The sequence below is a fragment of the Mastigoproctus giganteus genome, chromosome 5 (genome assembly GCF_048544385.1).
Source record: "Mastigoproctus giganteus isolate SK-2022 chromosome 5, ASM4854438v1, whole genome shotgun sequence".
Classification (NCBI taxonomy): domain Eukaryota; kingdom Metazoa; phylum Arthropoda; class Arachnida; order Uropygi; family Thelyphonidae; genus Mastigoproctus; species Mastigoproctus giganteus.
In genome coordinates, this window is record NC_143579.1 from 71,096,722 (window position 1) to 71,114,043 (window position 17,322).

Consider the following 17,322-nt stretch of genomic DNA (forward strand, 5'->3'; position numbering starts at 1 on the left):
ACATTTATCACTAAATAGAAAAATTCGCTATAAAGAAGTTTGTTAAACAGAGGTCCGACTGTACTTATTATTTATTATAATTTTACCAATTATCGAAAAAAGGCACTTAACCATGAATTTGCCAAGGGCGCCGAAAACCTAGCTACGCCTCTGACACAGCCAATGTATTTATTTGTTCCATGACAACCCACAGCAGGGACTGAAGTCCCAGACACCTTGCTTTCCAGACTGCTGCATGTACCAATAGTAGCAATGCAAGAATCACTTTTGCCTCAGCCTGCTGTTCTAGGTAAGCTATTAGCCTGTGAATTCCCCCACCCGCAAATCAAGCAGTTTTCTGCATCTAACACCTATCTGCCTTGATAGCATCAACAAAAATATTCTTGCACCCGTTCTATTCAAACGTATCCCATCCCTGCAAAATCAGTCTGTCCTATTAACAAGCACAGACCACACTGAGAAAAATTCTACCCCATAAGCCTTGCACAATCTCTACAGGGCCGAATTGATTGACATGGCTCTTACCATATACTCCCTCCTAACATGTGGGAAAATTGCATACTTTCAACTTTTTCCCAATGTTGCCCAGTACTTGTTAAGTCCTCAAATCTCCTACGCTTAATATCATTAGTGCTGTGTACAACAATATCACTTTTTGTGTCTTAAAATATGATATCTGCTCTACATCATCTACTTTTGCCCCTGGCAGGAATACTCTGGTCCTATTCTACCTGTCCTTGAACAACATATTTTCTGTTTCCCTGACAATAGAGTCACCAACAGTAATCAATCACCTCCTTTGGGACCAACACATTCTGCCCTGGGAATTGCTGCTATGTTGCCTGATGCCTAAGTAAGTTCTCTGGTGTTGAGCTGGGCAGCTGAGAGCTTGATGGGCCCACCATTTTAATTCCTTCAAGGGCATCTACCCTACTCTTCAAATTCTCAGAAACGCTGATCAGAACACTGAGTTGGCAACTAATTTCTTCACACTTCCTACACCCACGAGCATATTTGGGGAGGGGGGTGGAGGCAGAGGTGGCATATGCCTCCCTTAATCAAGTGTATAAGTGTTCCTAGGTCTATCTAAATAAAAACACTCAAAAACCTGGTCATGCCCCCCCTATGATGATACCTGGATATGATGCAGCCTGAACCTAACCATTGGTTGGATCATTTCCTGTTCCAGAAAGTCTGCAAACATTTCACAAATTGCACACTTTGTGGGTCTGTGATACATTGAAGAAAACCCCATTGGTTCTCCCACAGCTACAACACTCCCACTACTTTGTGCCCATTGCTTTGCTGCTCTAGTCTGGGGCATGATTTCCAATTAAATAACAATGAAAATTAATAAAATTAAAAAATTTAATTGATTAATTAACAATACTAAACTAAGCTAATAGATACCAAAATGCACTGATACATATTACGCTATCAAGTTTTACGTTATACTATCAATTTCAAGATATACGTTACGCTATACCATTAGTTATAAAATTCCTTAGCTAAACACAAAAAAAGATATATGTCCAACAAGTGACTGGAACCGTTGAGCTACTTATTTATCACAATTAAAACCCTACTATTCCTCTGCACTACTCATTAAGTGCTAAGATATTTGTGCCAAAACACCGATACAATAAGCAGTATGAATATGTTGTAACTTACAAAATCACTAGCTAAATTTAAATATAAGCTAACAAACGTGACTAAGACTATTTATGCTATTTTTAAAAACAATTTAATATGTTAATTAATCAAAAAGACGGTAAAAATTTCAAAAAAACATCGTTTCCACAAGCTCAAATTTCTGTCTTGGCACAATCTGGTACCACCCTAGTAATACATCAACAGTGTTGTGCCATACTCAGGGTAGTTGAAAATGAACATGACCTGGGGGTAAATGGACAGTTGGATATGAAGTTCTCTGATCAATGCTGACAGGCTGTTAGGACAGTTAATGAGGTTTTGTCAATGATATACAGGAATTTTATTAGTAGGGATCAGGAGCTGATTAGCCCATTGTATAAAGCAATGGAGAGACTACGTCTTGAGTGCTGGATACAGGTCTGGAGGCCTTGTTTTAGGAAGGATGTACATCTGCTGGAATGGGTGCAAAGATGAGCAACGAGATTGGTGAGGAGAACAAAGGGGTACTCTTACCAAGAAAGGCTTCAGTTCTGCAAATTGCAGTCTGGAGACTAAGCACCTACAAGGTGATCTGATTGAGGTGTTTAAGGCTTTGAATGGATTGAGCAAGCTCAATGCTGATGGGATTCTTCCTCTTGCTTTGACTACACATGTAAGGGATAAATTCAAATTGATGAAGGATGATTGCAGAATAGATGTGCGGAAGTTTGCCTTTAGCCAGCGGGTGGTTGATTGCTGGAACAAACTTCCATCTTCTGTTGTGGAAGTTGAGAGCTTAAATAAATTCAAGGAAGAACTAGTCAAATTATTGGAAGGAATGAATAGATGAAATGGAAAGTGTCTTTTTTTGGCTGATGCTGTATAAGCTTGCTTCCTTGCATTATTTGCCACTTCTAATACTACTGCTAATTATTTTGTTTTTTAGACGCAGAGATTCTTGTTTTAGTTTAAATAATTATGTGCTACAATTGTCAAGAAAATAACCCTAAAACAATTCTGAGTGCATTTCGAGAGAGAGAGAGAGAGAGAGTGTGTGTGTGTAAAACGTTTCATTACTATCCCCCTCATCACTTTTATTATTTTAGACTCTAGAATAATTACTAATGCAATAACCCTAAAACATTTCTGAGTGCATTTCTCTAGTATGTGTGAAAAGTTTCATTATCCCTCCCCCTTAACGAGCTTGGCAGTCAACATGTTAAAAGTAGGATGAGGTGGTTAGCTGTTGGGTAAATTGTATGTGCTAAAATGACCACCGGTGATCCAGCAAACTCACTAATCCAGCACCCCACAGGTCCCAATGCCGCCGGATTAGTGACGGTGGACCTGTACTGTCCTTTCTACTATGGTGTATACTTGTCGGCTATTGCTTTATGTGACACACCTTTAATAAATTGAAAAAACTGTATTACAGAACCCGAAAGTTCATACAACCGCATTACATAAGCATCAATTGTTAGAACATAAACACACCACAGCATTTTAAAGTTTATTGCACGCACGGCGAGCGCTGCAATAAAACTAATTGCGATAAAATAAACTCTCAAACGTCGTAATAAGTTTGTCAGTATTGTTAGAGATTTTGTGAAAACAAGTTCATTAGCGCACTGTATTATCTATCATATTGTGTTGTTTTTCCGCAAGTTTGTACAAGTGTGTTGTAAAAAAAAAAAAAAAAAAAATCTAAAAAGGAATGGCTAAAGGAAAATTACTAAAATAAGAGGAACTGAAAGAAATTGCTGGAATTTACAACTAAGCAGAGTTACCGCTGTCAAGTTTTTTCAAAAGTTCAACTTTATCTGTTATGGACAATGAACGGTGTTTGCGCTTTACACTACGAAAGGCACTCCTTTATGCACAGGAACCATGGCTGGGGCTAAATGTGAGCAGGTTATAATAATAAATACAAAAAAACAAGTAGGGATGGTTGCCAGTGCTTACGAGTTCACGCCAACAGCTGATGCTGCAACCAACGCCACCAAAACAGTAGCGGCAGGTTAGTGCGCCGACCTGGGAAATTTGAAATTACGTTCGCTATGTCCGAATTAACGGTGGAACCGGATTGGTGATGGTCGACCTGTAATAAGTACTATATATGGCTCACGTGCAAAAAGGACTGTTCTTCCTCCAAGTGCATTGAGTCACTTAGACCCCATGTGCTTACATTTGAAAAATCAGCAAAAAATAATTTAAAAATTTTCACTTGTTTGGTTCCACCTATATTTTCAAACTTTTCCAAACGGAACTGTGAAAAATCCAATCTTAATATTAAAAATTCCTTTTTTTATGAATTTTTGAAATTAAAACTCCCTTCACACCTTTGGGGAGCAAAATGAATTTCAAAACTGCACACTTTTATGAATGCCTGCAATTTTTTACGCTAAGAAATTCAGCACAGCCTGCCTCCGTAGCGGCGCCTCCGTAGCCAGGTGGGAAGGAGCAGCAGTGCATAGCACACGCTTCTTGATTAGACCGGGGTTCGAGCCCGTCACCACCAAATACGGAGAATGCGGAAAGGTCAGGGAATGACCACCGCATATCCCGGAGCAATATGGCCTTAGTTGCTAATGCTCCTAAAAACCAAATAACAAACAAACAAGCCTCCGTAGCCGAGTGGTCAGGAGCGGGAGTGCAGTAGCACACGCTCTTTGAGTAGACCGGGGTTCAAGCCCCTGACTGCTGAATACGGTCGATCTGCCAACCCGCACTGGACCAGCGTGGCAGATTATGGTCCATTTCCCTCAACATGAATTGTTGAGGAGGCTTCCATCCTGCAGTGGGTTGATAATGGCTGCACTTTACTTACTTACTTACTTACACTGCACGAAGTGCAGATGTCAACAATTTGATTCCAGATGATGCTTCAATGCCTTGAAGCTATAGAGCATTATCGATTGGATGAAAGCATGCAGCAATAAAGCCAGCTTGTTATCAATAACTGTAAGTGACAGATGGCAATCAACACATGCATATAATTAGGTTTAACTTAATGCATGAATTTTTCCTAACTGTGCGATAATTAACAGACTTACTTAGACTTAGGTCCGCCTGTGCAACTGGACCTCAAGTATTCTCCAATTAGCTGTAATGGCTCCTGCTTCTTCCCATGTGATACCAATGCTTTGCAAGTCTTCTTGGAACATTATGCACAAAATCTTGGGTGCTTGCCTCTCTTCCCCTTCCCAACAAGGTGTTATCCATCACATTGCAGTCTTTGTGAGCTAGTGGTTTGGTAGGTGCAGAAGTGTCTAGCAAGGTGCATCCTGCATTCTGTCACAGTGTCTTGCAGACTGTGCAAGCCACTTCTTAGGATCTCATTATTAATAATGCAGTCACAGTAAGTAACACCAAGTATTCTTTGTAAGCATCGCAGATGGAACATGCTGAGTTTCCATGCTATTCATGTCATGATTTTCCATGTTCTGCTGGCAAAGATCACAGATGACAAAATGATAGTGCTGTAGAATTGGATCTTCATTGCAGTATCAATAGTTGTAGTCGACCAAACTGTGCACAGTTGTTGGAACGTTGCTGACACTTTACCATAATTAACAGAGATTTCTGGAATTTTCAGTGGAGAAACCAAAGAAAATATTTTCAGAAACGACTATTAGGAGTTTTCAGTTGTGTGGATAGAGTAGATAAAGGACAGAAATAGCTGAAATATTGTCTGGGGGGGTCTCATTGATCCTACACACCTTACTCAGCATTAAAGACCACATACCAGAAAAACACTGAAACATATCCAGATTGACCTCATCACCAGATTCAATAATGATGCAACATCAAAGACAATAATATTATTTTTCTCTGAGAAGAAGTTGTTTGACCAGTTCCATAAAGGACAGACCGAGACTGGGAAGACCATCAATGCAGACAGTCCGACATGCAAGCGTAAGCATACCAGAAGAACATTCACCAAAGAAATCAAAGTGGTCACAGGAACATAAGAGTTCCCATATCCAAATTGAGGAATCACATAAAAAAAAAAAATCTTGGCCTGAAAGCACATCACCCCTGCATAAACAATATAAAAAAATGATACTGTTAAAAGAAATTAATTTATTAAATTAAACTGCAGAGTTTCCTGGTCTGGCAGACTCCTCAAAATTTCTGTTGTGCATTAATTGCCAGTTAACTCTATCTACCTTCCTAATTATACATATAGTCTTACTTGAGCTATTTTGGAAGTTTTTTGTATAATTCCAAAAGAAAACACTTTTTTTTTGGAATCATACATGAAAGGGATTTCAAAGGCCAGACATTACTGTTAGAATGCAAAAATGTAGAGCCCAGTCTGTTGTGTGCCAAATATTCTTCGTCTGAAAAAAGGGCTTTTTTTTGTTTTTTCAAACAATCAGTATACAATCTTTCATTAACATTTTTAAATGAAAAACTCAAACATTTAAAAATCTGCATTTTATACCTGTTATTTTGAATGAACAAAAAACTTCTAATGGCATCTAATGTGAGGAGCCCTCAGCAAAATATCTATTGCAGGTTAATCACTGGTTCGATATTTGTGACTGTTACTCTGTCCACCTTCCTAATTATATATAGAGCCTTATTTGAGTAATTTAATAACATTTGATAAGTATTATAATACATTATATTATTCAAAATAGAATTTTATATGGAAATATGGGTACTTGCCTAAATACCTGGTACTTAAATGATTTTATAAACTAGAAAAATGGAAGGAATAATAGTTCCATGTTTATATTAAAGTACAGTATATAATGTTTTTTTTTTTTTTTCAGAAGAATTAATAAAAGTTTTGTTTTGTTGAAAATAGGTGTGAAAATGAACATTTTCAAAATTTTCATTAAAAATTTACATTTAATAAATATTGAATCCATTAGTACACTCCAAGAAAAATTCAAACATAAAATAAATAAAATCTCTTTGAGTCTGTCAGGCCAGTTGCCAATGTTAATACATGCAATGGTGGAGCTACCATTAAGTATCAAACATTTAAATTAAATAATGTTTAATACATAACTAAAAACAAATACTGTTCTGTGGAGAGTCTATCTTATCTCCTGCAGTACATTTTTCAACACATAGCTATATAATCCTCCTCTTTTTAATTAAACATAGTTAAGGATATTGATGATTTCTGATTTTGTGTGCAGACCAGAGATATCCAGCAAGTACACAAAAAAAAAAAAAAATCCCAAGAGCACGATTTTTACTTCATACACCAAACAACTGTTCTTCTAACTTGTTTCTGATTTTCTTTATAGCCACATTTCAATTCTAACACAATTAAAGATGCAAATAGCAGTCAAACCAGGTTGAAGGAATACTAAAATTCACATGATTACAATGGTCAACATATAAAATGTTACAAAAACACCAATCTTGACTAATTTCATGCTGCTGAACATGAAAATCACATTAAAATTTGTCGATTCTCTCTTGTTTTCGAAGTACAGTTGGAGTCTCGTATTAGCAAGTTACTCTACATTATAAACTATGGCTCTAGGCAAAATGAATGGTAACACCGCAGTTTCAGTACCACAACGCCTTATTACATGATCAGCAGCTATCGCCTCACTCTGAATCACGTGAAAAGTTGTCACCTCAAATGCGCCTTCAACTCTGTTGCAGTAATCCTTGAATATTATTATTATTACTCATATGGTGCAAGGAAGCCTAAGGCTTATGCCGCACCAACCAAAAAAATTCCCCAAGTTACTCTGAGAGAGAGAAAAAGAGAGAGAGAGAGAGAGAGAATCAGAAGTAGAAAGGAATCACCAAGAAAGAGAAGAATGATGATATCCAGCTCAGCACCCTGAGGATGCCAAGCCCATTCTCACCAGATGTTGAGCCCCTGGGGTTATATGGCTAGGTACTGGATGATTTGTTCTCAGTTAACGGTTGTCCTCTGTGAGATTCCTACTTTTTGTGCAGTATTTCTGTTGTGTAAGATTAATATGCCCTGTAATTGCATGAATAGGCTGGATGACTTCTGTTATATATGTGGAGAAATCATGTTAGCGTCAAGAAAGTGTCCCTTAACTCAAGCCATAAAAAAGACCTACTTCTTTGTACTTTTGTGTAAAGTACTGGGCTCCACACATATGCTGCAATACCTGTTCATCAAAACTCAATGCATGGGTGAATGGAAAGAGACATTTTCTGCCTTTTGCAGTGCCAATGATATGGAGGGAGCCAACATATCACATCACAGACTGTTATTTCTGTATGGTGCCTCCTATTAGAATAGGGATGACAACAAAGAAAAAGTGGACAGTGATGTACCCAAATATACCATCTGTAAATCGTCCCATGCCTCACGGTAAAGTACTACCTATTCCTGAACCACCTGACCATTTTTCTGTACATTGTGATGAAGACACCAGTGAACATCAACTGACACACAAAGAAGTACAGCAGCCGTCTACTAATGACACCTCCATAGCCAGGTGGGAAGGAGCAGCAGTGCGTAGTACACGCTTCTCGATTAGACCGGGGTTCGAGCGCGTCTCCACCAAATACGGAGGATGCACAAAGGTCAGGGAATGACCACCGCATATTCCCGGAACAATGTGGCCTTAGTTGCTAATGCTCCTAAAAAAAAAAACAAACCAGCAGCCGTCTATGTCAAGGGATCCACCATTTTGTCCAAACCTTTATCCTTCTGAACCACATAAGATTACAGAAAGTGAGCTTAATGACCTCATCAGAGATCTCAAACTGCTGAAGAATAAGGCAAAGTTTTTGGCCTCAAGGCTACAACAGTGGAACCTTCAAGATCATTGTGTGAAAGTGACAACATTTCATATTCTAAATAAAGACTATGATAAATTCTATCAAACAGAAGGTGAACTCACTGTTTGTAAGGATTTTGATAGTCTAATGGCAGCAATGAACATTAGCATTTAGCATTAGTAGAGGCATATGATGCAAGAACGCAAGCTTATACAGCATCAGTCCAAAAAAAAAATAATAAAAAAACCCTTCCCATTTCACTCATCCATTCGCTCCAAATGTTTGTCTAGTTCTGCCTTTAATTTATTTAAGCTGTCAACTTCTACGACAGATGGAAGTTTGTTCCAGCAATCAACCACCTGCTGGCTAAAGGCAAATTTCCGCACATCTATTCTACAACTGTCTTTCCTCAATTTGAATTTATGTCCCCTCAGGCCTCTTGACCAGAATTAATCTGGTCAAGAGGAAGAATCCCATCAGCATTGAGCATGCTCAAACCAGTCAAGGCCTTACACACTTCAATCAGATCACCTCGCAGGTGCCTAGTCTCCACATGCTATAATTTGCAAAACTTAAGCCTTTCTTCATAAGAGCAACCCTTTGTTCCATTCACTAATCTTGTTCCCCTTCTCTGTACTTGTTCCAGCAGCTCTACATTCCTTCCTAAAATGTGGCCTCCAGACCTGTATACAGTATTCAAGGTGTGGCCTGACCATTACCTTATACAAGGGGATAATCACATCCTTTTCCCTGATAGAAAAATTCCTATATATCATTGACGAGACCCCATGAGCTACCCTTGCAGACCGTCTGCACTGCTCACAAAACTTCATATCTGACTACAATTATCCCCAGGTCCTTTTCATTCTCGACCACCCTCAGTGTAGTTCCACACAGTTGATATGTTACTCTGGGGTTTCTGCTACCCATATGCAGTACTTTACATTTGTCAATGTTAAACCTCAGTTGCCACCTCTCAGCCCATCTGGTCAACTTTTTTAGATCCTGTTGTAGTAGTGTACTGGCATTAGCATCATTAACAATCCTCCCAACCTTAGTGTCATCTGCAAACTTAGACATTAAGCCTGATATTCCATCATCAATGGTCAACATATAAAATGGCCTCAACATATAAAATGGCAAAATGCACCCGACACTGAACCCTGGGGGACTCCACTAATAACATCAGTCCACGAAGAGCAGTAACCATTGATTACCACTCTCTGTCTTCTCCCACTCAACTATCCCTTTATCCATAGCAGCAATTTGCCTCCTATGCCACAATGTTCCAATTTGTGCAGCAGTCTTCCATGTGACACGAGGAACATTCCTGAAGAATGGTGACTTCGTATAGACGCTTCTAAGATTAGCCTTAAGGCTATGTTATTACATAATGGAAATATGCTACTTTCGATGCCTCTTGCATATGTCATCCACAAAAAAAAGGTATGAGTGGCAGATATGTGGTGATTTAAAGGTAATTTAGGACTACAAAAGGGTTACACTAAATATTGTTGCTTTCTCTGCAAGTGGGACTGTCTTGGCAAGGAAATGCACTACTACAAGAAGAGGATTTGGCCTCAGCGAAAATCATTAGCACCTGGAATGGAGAACGTTGCATTTGAACCTCTGGAAGATTTAAATAAAGTTTTCCTTCCACCACTCCACATCAAACTGGGACTCGTGAAAAATTTCACGAAGGCTTTGGAAGTGAACGGTCCTGCATTCACATACTTGCAAGAGAAATTCCTAAGACAGTATAGAGAAGATTAAGGCAGGAATTTTCATTGGTCCACAAATAAGGCAACTTTTCAAAGATGAACAGTTCAAATGTGTTCTTAGTGATAGCGAGAAATCAGTGTGGAAAGCCTTTTGAAATGTTTCTAGACTATAGTAACTATAGGCAGCTTGTGGAAGATCTCATTACTTCTTACAAAAAATTGGGGTGCAACATGTCATTGAAGATGCATTTCTTGCACTCACACCTGGATTTCTTCCCACCAAACTGTGGTGCTGTCAGCAACAAGAATGGTGAGTGCTTCAATCAAGACACCGCAGAAAATGAACAAAGATACAAAAGCAAGTGGAGTGCAGCCATGTTAGCCGATTATTGTTGGATGGTGGAAAGGGATGCTCCAGAAACTGAATACAAGAAAAAGGTGAAAAGGTCTGGTGTTTGATACAGGTAGTTCGTAGCTACATCTTACTGTCATATAAATAAAAAATACCTCATATAAATATAAAAAACTACTTTTTTTGAAAACAAGAGCCACTCTGCCATTTTAAGCACTATTTCCATGTTTAGCACCACAAAATCTATTGTGTAAACTTACTTTCATGCCTGTAACAAGATATGACCCAAAATCGTTGTTCAGTGTTATCTGTCTTTTACAGGACTAGCTAACTTGATTAAAAATTTGCAGCCAGCTAAAATTTTTAAAAGCTAGGATGATATGGTGGGTTACAGAATTTGCTTCATTTACCAGTTCACACATATAATACACCCATTCTATCTTTGATTTTTGCACCAATGATATTTTTGCACCAAAGTGACAAAGGATATGGCGCCTCTGTAGCCAGGTGGGCAGGAGCAGCAGTGCGTAGCACACGCTTCTTGATTAGACCCGGGTTCGAGCCCGTGACCACCAAATAAGGAGGATGTGGAAAGGTCAGGGAATGACCACTGCTTATCCCCGGAGCAATATGGCCTTAGTTGCTAATGCTCCTAAAAACCAAATAACAAACAAACAAACAAACAACCAAGGCTATGAAGTATGAATGTATCCCTGTCTGAAAATTATATACAAGGTGATTAACTACCAGTGCGACAAACTTGAAGGAGGTGTAGGGGGCACAAAGATGAATCGGAATCACATAGCATTGCAGGGTCCGAAATGCCTTCATCATATGGTAGAGGATGTTGAACGGGAGGTCGCATGAACAGCGATCCTGCTGGAAGTCAGCATTTGCGAACCGGTTCCCGAGGCAGTAGGATGGACGAGTATTCAAACGTTGAACTGGCCGACATGCACCTCGCGTATGGAGCTGCGGACTGTAACGGGCATGCCACTCTGCGCTTGTACCAGGAACGTTTCCCGCACAGGTGTGCTCCTCATCATACGATTTTCACACGTGTGCACAGAAGGTTACGCGAGACTGGTTGTTTCAAGAGAGGTACCATGAATCGAGAGCGAATGTCGAGGACGCCAGACAACGAGGAGAATGTCCTATGTCTTGCAGAAGGCAATCCGAGTACGAGTACTCGAGCAATAGGCCAACGATTGGGTATTTCCCAATCCACTGTATGGAGGATACTGTCGACAAACCAAATGAGTTCATACCATCTGCAATGCGTCCAATCATTGGAGCCTGCGGATTATCCACTCCGGAGGACTTTTGCTACTTGGTTTCTTCAACAGAGTGCGGCAGACAGCGCATTTGCTGCATCCGTATTGTTCACGGATGAGGCAAGTTTCACAAGAGAGGGAACCTTCAATCAACATAACGCCCATTTATGGGCTTTGGAGAACCCCCATGGTACGTGAACACGTACAACTCAATGCCGTTTCTTTGTCAATGTTTGGGCCGGCATTGTTGCAGACCACCTCATTGGACCGTACCTTCTGCCCCCTTGTCTGGACGGTAGGGCATACTTGATCTTTCTACAGCAAGTCCTGCCCGAACTTATTGAAGAAGCACATGTTCCTCAGTCGTTGCGCCGCTCAATGTGGTTCCAGCATGATGGGGCTCCCCTACATTACACCAATGACGTCCACCAACACCTAAACGTTACATTTGGACAGCATTGGATAGGTTGTGGTGGTCTGGTTCATTGGCCTGCTAGATCGCCGGACCTATCATGCCAGACTTCTTCTGCTGGGGTCAAATGAAGACATTGGTGTAAGAGACCCCCGTTGATTCAGTTGAAGACCTTGTCACTCGCATCTCTGTAGCTGCCAGGGAGATTCGAGACACGCCAGGAATCTTCCAGAACGTTAGGGATTCCATGCGGCGGCGCTGTTAAGCCTGTGTGACTGCTTCTGGTTGAACTTTCGAACACCTTCTGTAGCATGACTTTTTGCCAATGTAAAACTTGTCATTAAAATGATAAGACGAATTGGAATCATTATATGATTCCAATTCGTCTTTGTGCCCCCTACACCTCCTGCAAGTTTGTCGCACTGGTAGTGAATCACCCTGTATATTTTATGGTCAATTTGCTTGTTTTCCTGGATAAAAAAATCATAAGTTTCTAGGAGAAAATCAGGTTTTTCATCAAAATTTGCTATGACATAGAAAACTACCACATAGAAAATTTCAACCAGTGACCCACAAGAATCACCAGACTGGATCACACAAGAGAGAGATATTTATGGCTTTGGATCACACAAGTTTGTATTAAAAAAAAAAAAAAAGAAAGAAAGAAAGAAATCTACTTTATATGAAAAAAAAAATTCTTTATTGATAAAATTCGCTATATATTTATCTCTCTATATTTCTATAAATCTGGCTTGCTATATTTTTTATACCTCAGTTTTGGTGACATTGTCACTCAGTTTGATTGACATACTAAGCAACATGTGCCAATCCAACTAATTCAAGCAGCTTGACTGTCAATCAGGAAACACTGATTTACAGGCCAGTTAGTTTAACTTCTGTTCTGGGTAAGATAATGGAGTCACTGTTTAAAGATGCATTGTTGGATCATCTAGACAAGACTGCAGCAATAATTCCGACACAGCATGGGTTTGTTAAGGGAAAGTCTTGTCTGACAAAATTGATTGAATACTATGATGTGGTTACAAAGGAACTGGATGCAAAAAATAATTTTGATATCATATACTTGGATTTCGGGAAAGCTTTTGACACTGTTGCACATGGAAGACTACTATATAAACTGGAGCAGAATGGTATTAAGGGTAAGTTGCTACAATGGATAAAAGGGTGGTTGAGTGGGAGAAGACAGAGAGTGGTAATCAATGGATTCTGCTCTTCGTGTACTAATGTTATTAGTGGAGTCCCACAGGGATCGGTGTTGGGCCTACTGTTGTTTTGTATATTTATCAATGATATTGAAGAAGATATATCAGGCTTTGTGTCAAAGTTTGCAGTGATACAAAGGTTCACAGGGTTGTTAATGACAGTGTGCTACTGCAACAGGATCTAGAAACTTTGGGCAAATGGGCTGAGAAGTGGCAACTGAAGTTTAACATTGACAAATGCAAAGTACTGCATATGGGTAGAAATAGCCCAAGAGGAACGTACCAACTGTGTGGTAATACACTTAGGGTGGTAGAAAATTAAAAGGACCTGGGAGTAATTGTGCAGTCAGATATGAAGTTTTCTGAGCAATATAGACAGGCTGCAAAAGCAGGTCATGGGGTTTTGTCAATGATAAACAGGAATTTTGCTAGCAGGGGAAAAGGAGGTGATTATCCCTTTGTATAAGGCAATGGTCAACCACACCTTGAGTACTGCATACAGGTCTGGAAGCTTCATTTTAGGAAGGATGTAGATTTGCTTGAGCATGTACAGAGAAGGGCAACTAGATTAGTGAGGGGAACGAAGGGGGGGTTCCTCTTACCAAGAGAAGCTTAAGTTCTGTAAATTGCAGCGGCTGGAGACTAGGCACCTGCGAAGTGATCTGATTGAGGTGTATAAGGCCTTGTGATGAGATTCTTCCGCTTGCTCAGATTATGAACCTGAGGGGCATAAATTCAAACTGAGGAAAGACAGTTGTAGAATAGATGTGCAGAAATTTGCCTTTAGTCAACGGGTTGTACATGGAAGACTACTGTACAAACTGGTTAATTGCTGGAACAAACTTCCAACTCTCATTGTGGAAGTTGATAGCCTAAATAAATTCAAAGAAGAACTGGACAAACCTTTAGAGTGAATGGTTGTGTGAGCTTCTTTTTTTTTTTTTTGGCTGATGCTACATAAACTCATATGCTTGCAATCTTGCATCACATGCCTCTATTACTATTAGCAAATTTCCTATCATCATACATAAATTACTTATTGTTTTTCAGTTCACATTTTTAATATATATATATACAAGGTGTCTCAAAAATACATGGCATAACTTCAGGAATGAGTTCCTCATATGTAGACAATAAAAATATTTTATATCAACATAGTTCCAGAAATGCTTGGTTCCTGAGTTATTAACTGGAATGCCTTATCTCCCGCAGGTGATTTCCTTCATCACAAGGTGCTAACAGAATCTGGGGGTTTTCCATTCCGACCATGTACTCAAATCAGGAGCAAGCGGATATGCACTGTTTGGTGGACGACAATGCTCTGGAGGCTTGTTCTTTGTATCACGAAAGGTTCCCAGAACGAAAATGTCCAGACAGGAAAACATTTGAAGGTATCCATCGCAGCCTTTGTGAACATGGGACCTTTACACCTCGTGCTGCTGACAGAGGACAACCAAGATCTATGACTCCTGAAGTAGAGGAGGAGATTTTGGATGTTGTGCATGCCACTCCTGGAATCAGCACGCGCAGAATAGAAATGCAACTGGCTGTTCAACGTTTGACTATTTGGAGGGTGTTGCGAGAACACCAACTGTATCCTTACCATCTGCAATGGTTACAGGCCTTGTCACCAGCACACTTCATGCACAATGGCGCTCCCGCACATTTCAGCCACCTAGCCCGCAATTACCTGAATCGAAAGTTTCCTGGTCGGTGGATAGGTAGAGGTGGACCAACTGCCTGCCCTCCATGCTCATCTGATTTAAACCCACTAGATTTCTTCTTGTGGGGCCATTTAAAGTCATGGTGTATTCGACTCTGGTAGCTGATGTGGAAACTCTCCGCAATCAAATTGTGGCAGGTTGTGAGACAATACAAAACATGCCAGGAATTTGGCATCGTCTTCGCGAATCCATGAGGCCTGTATTCAGGCAGAAGGTGGACATTTTGAACAATTACTATAAGGTGATGTGAACAGTTAAGTGTCATAGATAGACCTTCAAAACTCGGAAACCAAGCATTTCCGGAACTATGTTGATATAAAATATTTTTATTGTCTACATACGAGGAACTCATTCCTGAAGTTATGCCATGTATTTTTGAGACACCCTGTATATATATATACATAAGTACTATGTTTCTATATTTTTATTTTTAACTATATAGCCAATATTAGTGCGTGACCATGGCCTAAAAAGGAACCAAATATCAGCCATAACTAGCGAAGTCGTACTTAATCTAAAATTATCATAATAGCAAATCAAGAGTATCAAGAGCGCCTCTCAATATATGCTATCAGTAACAACATGAGCCATCTGTTTCTGCGAGTTACATGCCAGTCACACCTTATTAATATATACCAAATATAGTATATAAAATAGCTGAAAAGTCAATTTTGAATTATTTAAATTTTAATTTTTAAGCTAAGTTAAGATAAGACGAGTTAAAGTTACAGATAGCATAATATGCTAAACTTGCCGAATATGACTTGCACAATAAAAATTTCTTACGAGCGGTTGCCTGGCATAATATAACTGCTAGCCTACAGATAGCTTTACTCTTACAATATTTACACGAGTGTTTCTGTTACTGTAGCTGAATGGGCAAGAAAAAGCAAAGGGCCATAAGCCAAAGAAATAGGCGAAAGGCAAAAGTAATAGTGGTAGCACCTCAATTTTCCTCAAATTATTATACATATAACATATGTGTGTATATAGTAGACTTCCAGTTAACTGGCACCCATGGGAATTGGTAGATGCCAGATAACTGTAGTTTCTGGTTGCTTGAGAGTTAGTATTAAAAAAAGACTTGACTATTATACTAAGCCCAATATTTAGAAAATTAAGACAACCATAGACAAATTTTACTAAAGAAACTGAATTTTATTATAGAAACCACTTTTTGAATACAGTAACTTACAAAAAAACACACTCAAAACTGTTGCAGTAGGTAGAGAGTTTACTGGGTAGACATCACATGAGGATAGTCAAGATCTGCTGATATAGCTGGGACAGGATCAGGAGGGTCTATAGATGGTTTTGGATCTGCATCAGTAGATGATGTTGTGCTGCCAAACTTGCTTTCAGCATTCTTCAAAAATGAATGAATATGACCTTGCTTTGAGGTCTTACGTCTCTCAGACAAAGTCAAGTTATGCATGATGTGGAGCTACATAAGATGCTGAGAAGTGAAGAAGGGTTGCTGTTCTGCAAAAGCTATTAAAGTTTCAAATGCTGCAGTAGCTCTGCCAAGATACTTTTCCCACCTGACACACATCGTCATCGCTTTCTTCCTCCTCTTCATTTTTCCATGATTCACAACAGCTTCTATAATGTCTTCCGTATTCAATGTATGAGTTACTGGTATATCTTCAAACACAACAAGCCAGTTGTCGACTTCATCTCGAGGCAAATTCATTTCGTCAACTAACTCACAGATTTCATCATAAACAGTGCTATTGACAGCTGCACTATTGCCTGGAAACTCTTCAAATTCGACGGAGGAGGACTTCTCAAATATCACAGCTGGCCACAACTTTCTCCAACATTTCCATAACGTTTCATTTCTCACAGAGTCCCAAGCACAACTGATAGTGTAGATAGCATCTTTGAGGTTATATTTCTTCTGAAAATCCACAATTTTCCCATCAAAATTAGTCATTTTCCGCATGAAGTTGCACCTGTAAAGCATTTTTATGTTTGCATCACCCCCTGATCCATTGGTTGGATCAGACTTGTGACGTTAGCTGGAAGATAACACACGAAAATGTTGCCATTAACTAGCTCTTCAGCAGGAGGATGTGCGCGACAGTTATCGAAGAGCAACAAAACTTTACTATTCTCTGGTAATCCTTTCTTTTGTAAATTTTCTTTAACACTAGGGACAAACGAATAATGAAACCACTTGGTAAAGATTCCTGTGTCCATTCAACTGTTACTCTGTGCATGATAATGTACAGGAAGGTTATTTA

General features: G+C 39.4%; 1 protein-coding gene across 2 annotated transcripts in view; it reads right to left on the reverse strand.

Annotated features, from left to right (window-relative positions):
• The window catches only part of LOC150085475 (ATP-dependent 6-phosphofructokinase-like), a 499,449-nt gene that overhangs the window by 429,627 nt on the left and 52,500 nt on the right, over positions 1 to 17,322 (reverse strand). The window contains exon 2 of one of the 2 annotated variants that reach the window (XM_090374057.1): positions 6,080 to 6,199. The exons of the other annotated variant lie outside the window; for it this stretch is intronic. The gene's annotated coding sequence lies outside the window, so the exon portion shown is untranslated. The remainder of the gene's footprint in view (positions 1 to 6,079; positions 6,200 to 17,322) is intronic. 2 annotated transcript variants of the gene reach the window in all.